Genomic DNA, 10441 nt, shown 5'->3' on the forward strand with positions numbered 1-10441 from the left:
GAGCCCCCCTCTACTTCACCCAGCTCTCCCAGCCTGCACACTGTGTTTCTGAACAAAGCCACCTGTCTGCCAGGGTCCAAGGCTCCAAACCTCCGTGATGTATATGCATGTGTACGTGTGTCTCTGTGTGTGTGTGTGTGTGTGTGTGTGTGTGTGTGTGTGTGTGTGTGTGTGTGTGTGTGTGTGTGTGTGTGTGTGTTTAAAGCTCTGCACAGCAGAACACAGTTTTGCTGCTAAATCACAAAGTGAGGCTACCTTCTACCGACTGAGATGCAATGAATTTGACATATTCGTGGTCACTTCTGGAAATCACAGGAAGTGATGAATCAAAACAAGCAGTGCGAGACAAAAGAGTCTTCAAAACAAAATTGACAAGAGCTCTTGCTGAGACAGTTGGACTGAAACCACCAGCAAGTCACACTTAATGCAATGCAATAGTTAACAGTTTTTTTTGGGTGACCGCTTGACACAATCAACCTATTGTTCTGCACTGAAAACCTTCCTAGAATTAAAGGTGCGGAATTTTCTTGTAAGCAAACTGTTGTGTTTACATTCATTGTTTCTTACCAGACCTTATTGTGTGTATCCTTGAAGCTTAACAAACCTTTTTTTTTCTCCCTTCTTTCTTTAAAAAAAAAAAAAAACCCTGCTTTGTTTACATCCGTGTTTGCTAACTAGCATTCTTCCTCTCTCCTTTTTTTGGCACACAGCTACATCTCTTTGCACATTCAGTGAAATAGCATGATGTGCATGCACGTCATCTTTGTTTACTTGCACTAGAGCATAACATACAAACAAAACAGTGACCTGCTAAACATATGTAGCTCCATAGCGCTACTAGTGGTCAAAAACTCCAAAGAGCACCTTAAAGTTATAACACTTATACTGAAAAGTTCCCCTTTCATTGGAAAGACTATATCAAATTCTGGATACAAGGGAACACATTTTACACATAACTCTGCCATGGATTTCAATATATAAAATTATATATGAAACAAAAATAGGCTGAAGCATTTCAATTTAAATTGATGTACAAAATTCAAGCCACAAAGCATCTTTTACATATAGCTACATAATCTTAACAAGTTTGTAATAATGGCATATAAACATTATCTGAAATATATTGGCGCTGCCCACAGATATTTGAACTGGTATAGATATACGCAGGACAGTATTGGAAAATGTATGCAAAATTTCAAAACTGTTAAATGCAATGAACTGTGTTCCTGGTGTTATTTATTAATCCAGACAGGACTGATAATAAAAGCCACACTAACTTAATAGCTTCATGAAGTTTGGCATGGTGCTCTGCTGCAACCCAGCAACATGAGAAGAAAAAAAAATGCCAGCATTCTGCCAAATGCATAATAATGTTGTTATTGCATTTCAACAAAAAGCCACCTGTGTGCCAAGGCTCTAAACCTGCGCACAGTGTGTATTTGTGTGTGTGTGTGTGTGTAGGTATACCTTTATGTGTGTGTATTCAAACTCTGAATCATAAAAAATCCATTTCGCACAGCTGATGATAACTAAAAAGCCCTGTAGTGCATTAAATACAGCTGTGAGCTGGAGGAACAACAGCACTCAAACTCATTTGATGCCACCTGCTTGACTACTGTTGACTTTGGACAGGATATTACACTCAGTTATTTGTAGGTGTGTGCATGGATGTGTGTGTGTGTTTAAGCCAAACTCTTGTTCTCAGGTTCAGCATTTAAATTTACTTGAGGAGGAAAATGAGATAAAATTGGCTTCTGTCTTAGGCTGCAGTTTAAGGTTGATACCAGTCTTTTAGTTTTAGTCCTATAATCTAAACCTTGTTCCAACACTTGTGAGCTGTAGCAAGCCTTGGAATTACATTATTGCTGTTTTCAGGTGTGGTGTATGTTTTCTTTCTAAATGTTCAGAAGGAATGAGGATGGAGATGAAGGCAGAGAGGTGGGAAACTGTTTAGCCAACATGGCAGAAGCTGTTGTTGGTATTGGTGAGTGGCTGATTGTGTGACGGCAGGGTGGGGTGGGGGTGGGGGTGGGGGGGTCATACTGGCAGCTGCAACACACCGTGTTTTGTCCCACGCTGGAAGTTATTCCTGGGTCCCCCCTCCACGTTCCACTGAGGCTGGACTGTAGAGCTGCCACAGGTGGCTTTCACACGCCTCTGCACAGACTCTGTGTGTGTGTGTGTCACCCAATGCAGAGGTATGCACAGAATCTCAGTGACCCACAGAGCCGTTGACAGCAAGGAATGCGTCAAGGTGCGTGTGTGTTTTACAAGCACAAAGGGTTTTTTTTTGTTGTTTTTTTTTAACAATGCCTTTAGCGTCTTAGCTCGAACAATACAAGCCAGCCAAGGTTATCGCTTCCCTCCACATCAGTCTCATCTAGTTAAACACACACTTAGCCTATCTGCAACTGACTGCACCTATGTGGGAGTTCATATTGTGCATATAGTGTGTCTGTATTGCGTGATTTGATTACAAGGGTTATCTGATTGAGGTCTGTTTTCTGACCACCTACAGTGTTGTTCAGCTTTTACAGGTGCTCACCACACACTGCTATGACATGACTATAAAACAGACCTCAGAGCAGCTGCTGAGCTAAATAAAGTAGAACAAAGTGACCAAAACCTACTATTAGAAACTTCTGAGATCATTTTCTCACATTATAAGCATTTTAGTTTAGCAGATGAGGAACTGTAGTGGTAAATTCAGATCAAATAGGGGCTAAACCGCCTGAGCAGGTGACACTATTTATGCTTCCAGTGAAAGTTCATTTGTTTGTTTAAGCAAATATTATTTGTTTAACTAAGGGGATGTGATTAGTATTATTTAGTCATGTAGTACACACCATCAACTGTTTTATAGAAGTCCTAAAATAACAAATGAAGGCAAACCGGTAAAACAAATCTCCAACATGCCTTGTTTTTTGGTAACTCCTGGCTAATATTGGCGTGTAGTTAATTCAGTTGCTGAATTGCAGTTAAAGCTGCATTAATCTGTATTACATATTCTTTATGGGTGTTGTCTTAGTGACAAACCCACAAATAATTAACTCTGCATGTCTGTTGTGTCATTTAGCATTTTTAGCTTGCTGTTTTGGTTTTCCAGCCCACTAACGAGTGTACCACAGCTTTTTTCCAGATGCAGCAGACAGCTGTTGTTACCATATTGTTAGATAGACAAAATTAGCAACTAGCTGGTGAAAGAAGTCGAACATTTAGTGGCGAAAAAACTTGTAATGTTTTACAGGAGTTGGTGGAGACCAAAGAAAAGCTAGAAGGAGAGTGAACATCTAAACATGACTGCAGATGCTTATCTTGGTTAGTACTTCTTGTACTAGGTTTTATACACTTTTGTCATAAAAACGTGGTAATATGTCAGCTTGTTCTGCTGCCCCCAAGTGGACAAAAAAGAAATGGACGCAACTTTTAAAAGTAAAAGCACGTACCGAGTACCGACCAAATTGGCAGTAATAGTGGGGGGTGAAGTGCTCGAGTTGATGACAACTACAGTTGTTACATTGCTCTAAGTGCAATAAAAGCTTTGTAAATAAAAAAGGCAAAGAAGAGTTGTTATTAATGTAATCCGCGCACAAGATGGACAGACTCCAAATTACAAAATAATATTTCTATAAAGAGGAGTAAAATGAAATAAACAATACAATATGAACTAAAGATGTTTTTATTTGATCACATGATATATATTGTCTAATTGTACAACCCAAGTTAACAGTCACTGATGTGCTGTATTCAGAGTTGGAAAAAAATCCAATATAATATATAAAAGTTTATTGGTCTGGTTCTATTCTACCTGGCAACCCTTACCAGTCATTGGTCAATGCTGCAGGCAGAGGCAGGCGCCTTGCCCTCGACTGATGCCTCCTCCATACTGTTTTTACTGTTTTTTGACTGATTGTGCAGCACTACATTCTGCCTTATAGGTCGTGATAGTAATGCAACCTCTCCACTCTGACATTATAATGTAAAGCTAGTTGTTTGTTTGTGTTAGTGTTAGGATCATTGAGAAACTCAGCAGCTGAAGTCAGGCCAAGGCTGTAATGTCGCTCGGGTCAGGTGGGTCTCATGTCATGACACTAGTTTTCTTCCAAATCTACTGATATTTTAAAGTAGCCCCCCCTTGCATTATTATGCTATTATATTATCATTATATCAGTGGTATAAAATAATCTTCAAATGACAATAATATTGTTTATCACGATTATTTCTGAGACAATATATCGTCTTATGGTTATGGTGACAGGCCTATTTTAAAGTATTTAGAAGCATGACATCTTAGTGACTGCTTCCTTATTACTAGCATAACATGGTAGATGAGATTTCATATTCTCCCGTCCTTGAAGGCATCACTCCTGAAAATGAGGAAATGTAGTTTGTAGTCTAATGCAGATCTCCAAAGTGAATGAACAGTGAGCTCTGTTGTGGGCTACACGGAGGGAAATTAAACACTGTTCATTTACATATATTATCCACACTGTAAAAACACAATGTTCCCCTTCATGAATTCTACAGGTCACTTGGTTTTAGTCACTGAACTATACTTCAAAAGCAATAATAACAATGCATTGAATGAACATGAGTTTAACCTGATTAATAAAGTGAGTTTAAGTGATTAACAGGTTGTAGCCACTTATACTATATTGTAAAACAAAGAAAAGCTAATTATTTGTTAATTGCAGAGTGAAAAGTTTTTGATCCTATACATTCTGGTGTACAAGAAGTAGTAGTAATTGTCATTTGAGATGGAATCTTATGGAAAATACCCAACAAAAAGCTTGATTTGGAAAGTAAAAGCAAAACTATCTGCATGGCTGGATATCATTAGAGTCAGAAGGAACTGGTTTTTTTGGTGATTTAGGGGGACTGAGCCTTTAAAAGAAGTCCATTGTGGCTCACTGTCAGTCTGTCCACAGTGGTGGCTGTACAGTCACAGAACTACACTTGTCCCCAACTGTGAGCTGAATGCTCCTGTTGCAACAGAGAGGGGGGAGCGATGAAGGATGACAATGGACGAAGGGGAACATACCTCTGCCCTCAGATAAAAATCAGCTCCTCTCCTTTGAGCGCCGACAACACTGAAACCTAACACTTCCCACGACACAAGAAACACTTCACACAAAACCTTCAGTTACCCAACAAGTTGTAACACGTAAAACCTAACATTTCTGCCCCTGGGGGGGGGATTGGCAATGCAAATCCCTTCTGTTGTTCTCCCTTTCTTTATCTTTTCTTTTCTTCCTTTGTATTCTCATTCTTTCTCTCAGTGTTTTCTTTTCTTCCCCCCTCCTGACAGGAGCAGCTTGTTGGGTTTATATCGTCCTTGTCACTTTCCAACTACCGCCCGAGGCAGAATAGCAGGGAGTGCACAACAGACAAGAGTGCCAGGAGCCAGTCTCAGCAGTTGAGAGCAGCAGAATAAAGTGCGAGACATCTTAAGAGGTTTTTCTTGGTACTAAACAAATAAAGACATTCTCATTGTCAAGCCTGAGACTGACAGCTGTAATGGCAGAATGTTCCCTGCAGGAACACATCAACAACAGAAAATATATCTCAGTCAGCTGGCTGATGCATGATAGTCTATCAAACAAGCAAGAAAAAAACAGGCTAATGTAAAATATCTCACATTCAGATCTTTGCATATTTCCACATTCAGCTCCATCACACTTTATCTCCCAACGAGAAGCATTTGCAATACATTTTCTCAAAGATCGCGCGGCGGCCGTTGACACGATTTGTGCATGACACAGCTCTAACAGTAAGTTTCAAACATGCTGTGCAGTCGTGGTAAGACAAGTGCGAACCGATGTATAAACAAATGCTTGGGGGAAATGTTTCACAGTTAGCAGTATTTGCTTAGGGATGATAAAACAATCCAGTGTTGTGCGCCAGCTTGTGCTTGTCTGCCCACAGGGGCCTGGCTCCGGCTGATCCTGGCGACGAGAGCTTTCCAGCAACTCAAACAACACTGAAAGAAACCGCATCTCGTCTTGATTTGTTTTTTTTCTTTTTCTTTTAATCTCTCCCTGACTCATCTGGGTTCTCCTAACCTGCCTCTCCTCCTTTGATTGAAAGTCAGTGAGTGGTGTCACTTTGCTTGCATTCAGCTCAGCAGAGAAGAGCAAGCAACATCATTTCCCATCAAATTTGGAGCCGATTGAAAGTTGCATCACTACTGTTAAAACTGCAAACATGTCAATTAATTCAAAGTTATAGTGAGTACAAATAGACTGCAATAGCTTTTCTGTACTGACCTGTTAGAGATGAGTTTATGTGAGGAGATCCAACAGCACTCCCTCACTGCAACAGATCTGCTGACACTAGTCATAGTGACTGGCTCTCCCTCACCACTAACGCCTGTCTTTTCTACTCTTTCTATTACCTCTGACCCGGCTAACCATCCTCCCCTCCTCCGCCCCCCCCCCTCCCCCTTTTCCCAACCCCATCTCTCCTCTCAAGAGGAGAAGTACAAAGAGCCTCTTCAAATCCCACCGTACAGGGACTTCATTTGCATAATTAGCATGCTGTTGCAGGTAAACCCTCGCTGCAGCCTGGGTGCACAACACCAATGGAACATCAACCCACCAACAGGTGTGATAGCGGTGTGATAAAAGCATTCATCTGTTTCGGACACTTTCTAACAAAGTCGGCTTTATCTGGGTTATGATTTCCTGGAGAGGTGACAGTAAGCGTGGGCGAAGTGAGGTCAGAATAATGGAGTTTATGTCCGGGGAGGAAAGCAACATGTAGAATACAAAATGTGACAGTTGAGATGTGATGCACCTGTCAAGTTTAAATCATAGAATTGTAGTCATAATGCCACAATAAGTCTTAATGCATCTTATTAATTGATTCTTATTAAATCCTGACTTTTGTTAATATTTACATCATAAAACCTCTGGAAGCTGATTGAGGCTGCCATAAATGTATGTCATTTAACATAAATATGTCAGCATGGTATGATTCTTTTTAGTCAAATAAAGAAAAATAGTATTTTTTAAAACCTTTTTCTAAATTAACTGACAACTCTATGGTTAATGTTTGGTTAAGTTTAGGAAAAGATCATGGTTTGAGTTAAAATAAGTACCTTGTTAAAGTTAGTCAACCTTCATCGTCATGGTCACAATAATAACCACGTGGTTACGGTTAGGAGATGATAATAGTCATGTTTTTTTTTTTAAACTAAAAAAAACAATGACGACCAACAATTTGAAACGGAAACATTGTCGCTCTATAATTAATAACATCACTATGTTTCCTCCTTTGTTCCTTCCATAGTTACTACAGCAACTAGAGGGCGCTGTCACTTGAATGTAAATATATTGTGTTTTGGGCCACTTGCATAAACGGCTGATCCTGTCTTTTTTCCAAGCAGGACATTGTCATGTGAACACGTCCACCCAGACGCCGTCCTATCCTGACCCAGGCCTGTAACTGATGCAATATTGAGTATTGTTACATTTTGTCAGAGCGTTTTATTTTAACGGGCGCAGCTTCTCCAGCTATAACAGTAAAAGTGAAGCAGCCCTCGGAAACTCACAGACCACTGTACATAGCCAATCTTTTTATATGTGACGCTAATCAATCCGTGCAGTCTGACATGCGGGATTCTTTTTTATTTTTCTGAAATTAAGAACTTTATTTAAGAAGTACAATTAAAAGCTTTCTGTAATGCACTTTATTTTAAAATGCCATCTTTATTTGATATAATAAAAGAAAATGTATTTATCTTTTTATTCTTATTTTATTATTTATTCGAATCCCACAAGTTCAGTGTAAATACTAATAAATGAATTCTACTGTATTTATCTAGCCACTAGACACAGATGCTGATGGAACTACAATGCTACTTCAAGCTACTGAAAAATAACACGGACATTATGATGTTCCGGACCTTCACTTGAGCACATTTTCACAATTTGGACCTCAGTGAATTTTAATGGAAAACCCCTGACCTATGCAGATATATACCCAGTATAGAATAAACATATCAGCATCTGTTGTTACGTGTCCATCTCAGAGTATATCAGGGTATATTAGGTTCCTTAGTTGGCATCATCTGTATTATTGAGTTGCATGAGTAGAATTGCTTTCATGGTTTCCAGACACTTCAAATCACAAGCCACAGATGTGGGTGGTGTAATGAGCACAGGCCAATTCATGCTTTCCGTTCCCGGCGCTCTATACATACTTTTGGGGGTCCACGTTCCATCCCACACGTGTGCATTAGTAAACAGGGTTGCAGTGTGAGAACTTTCCAGAGGAATAAACTTCATTCTGAGAATATTACAAACCGCTGTGCATAGGTTTTCTGATCAGCCTTTTAACCCAATAATCTGTTACTCCAACCAGACTTGCTGGATCACATTTCACTGTCTCAACGGCACTTTAAACAACACACCCACACCAACAACAGCCCCTCATACTGTTTCCACAGGGCTGTTTTCACTCTGAATGCAGCTGAGGAGATCCTGTATGTTGGTGAACGATAAGAAAAAGATTCAGGCATCCCTGTTTGATTTTCTAGAACATGCTTAGTTGGCGTGCTTGCCATCAGTACAGTCTGTGGAGGTGACATCTTTTGAACTGCGCAGAGGTGAAACTCGTGGTCATACAGATGTGGAAAGTATGAATTGGCCTTAAATTACTGATCTAATCTGATAGGGAAGCACTCAATCAGAAAATGTTATGAATTTGAGCAACAGATTTTATAAAGAATGTAACTGATCCTAGCCCAGAGTACTTTGCTTATCTCACACTCTGTACACACTACTGTACTTCCAATCTATACAGTGAGACAAGATGGGAAAAGACAGGTTTCCTCTGTCCTGTTGCGCTCATACCAGCAAGTGTGTCTCTTCAAGTGTTTTATTTGGTTTACACTCCTTTTCATGCTGTTTTTTGTTCGATGTTCCAACAGTTTACCTCGCTTTTATCCACTGCTACTGCTAAGAAAAGTTAAGAAATAGCTTTTCAGTGAAATTACAAGGCCTTCCTACAGAGCACTGAGCCCTCTTAACATCACACTGACAAATGATACATTTGTGCGTGTACGTTTTGGGTCTTGAATTTATTTATTTATTTTTATTGTCGTAGAGGTCGGTTAGATATCTACACACACACACACACACACACAGACACACAGCAACAGACACACACAGCTTTGCAACAAAGCTTCCTTGCGTTGCTGACTAGGCCTCATTAGAGAATGAGCTCTTAAGACTGGAGACACAAAAGCCTCGCTCTCTTCTCCTTTCCTTCCCCTCTCTTCCTCTGTTCTCTTGGCCTTTTGATGTCAAGGGTACTGAACCATAGTGCATAGTCCAAAGAATACGCTCATCAAGAATACACACTCAGTTTCCTAATTTTTTGTTTTTTTATCTTCCAATGAGTGTGTATGTGTGTGTGTATGTGTGCGTGTATGTGTGCGTGTTTGTGTGCGTGTTTCTGTGTGTTGAAAAGCAAACACTGTGAACTACAAGCCCTGATAAGGTGCTGTTGTTCTGTGGTTACTAGTCAGTTCATCACACAAAGAGCAGTGTTGGGAACTCCAGTGCGGCGATTGAGTGATAGAGACATCACAAAGACTACATTTTACTCCCCTTTTCCTCTTGGACTTCAGGGACTGCCCCATAGAGGCACACACACACACACACACACACACACACACACACACAAACACACACACACACACACACACACACACACACACACACACACACACACACACACACACACACACACACACACACACACACACACACACACACACACACACACACACACACACACACACACACACACACAAGAACACACATTCAGCTCTGATACTTCATCTTCATAAATTTCATATCAGAACAGTCAACGGCGAGTTGATTATTTGCAGACGGAACATTTTTGACACATTAGTTTTATGTTTATGATGACAATTATTATCTGTGTTGTAAACATTAACAGCTGCTGTAAATATGAGCTTGTTATATGAAAAACAGGCACTCATCATGGGTCATTTCTCATCTGAGTTTTGTGTTACGTGTTGGGATGAACAAGTGGACCTCCATCCATCAGGATACACACACGACCAGTGCCAACACAAGCAAACAAAAGCTGTTATATGAATCAGAAACAAAGTATTGAAGACCGTACAGTCGTAATTATATGAATAAAATTGACAATAAATAAATAATATGAAATATAATAACAATAAATTAAATAAATAAATATGCAATAAAATCTTAAATATACCCCTAAATTCAATTTAAAGTTGTTGGGATTTTTTGAAACTGTCATTTTAAAGCTCCATTCCCATTTTAATGAATCCTGGTTATCTATTAGCATTTTTTTCTTTTAACCTTATTACCCCTCATTTATTTCTGTATGACAGTGGTTTGTCAATCAATCTTTCACTCGCTTTTGTCTCAAGCAGAGA

The sequence above is a fragment of the Scomber scombrus genome, chromosome 3 (assembly GCF_963691925.1).
Source record: "Scomber scombrus chromosome 3, fScoSco1.1, whole genome shotgun sequence".
Taxonomy (NCBI): domain Eukaryota; kingdom Metazoa; phylum Chordata; class Actinopteri; order Scombriformes; family Scombridae; genus Scomber; species Scomber scombrus.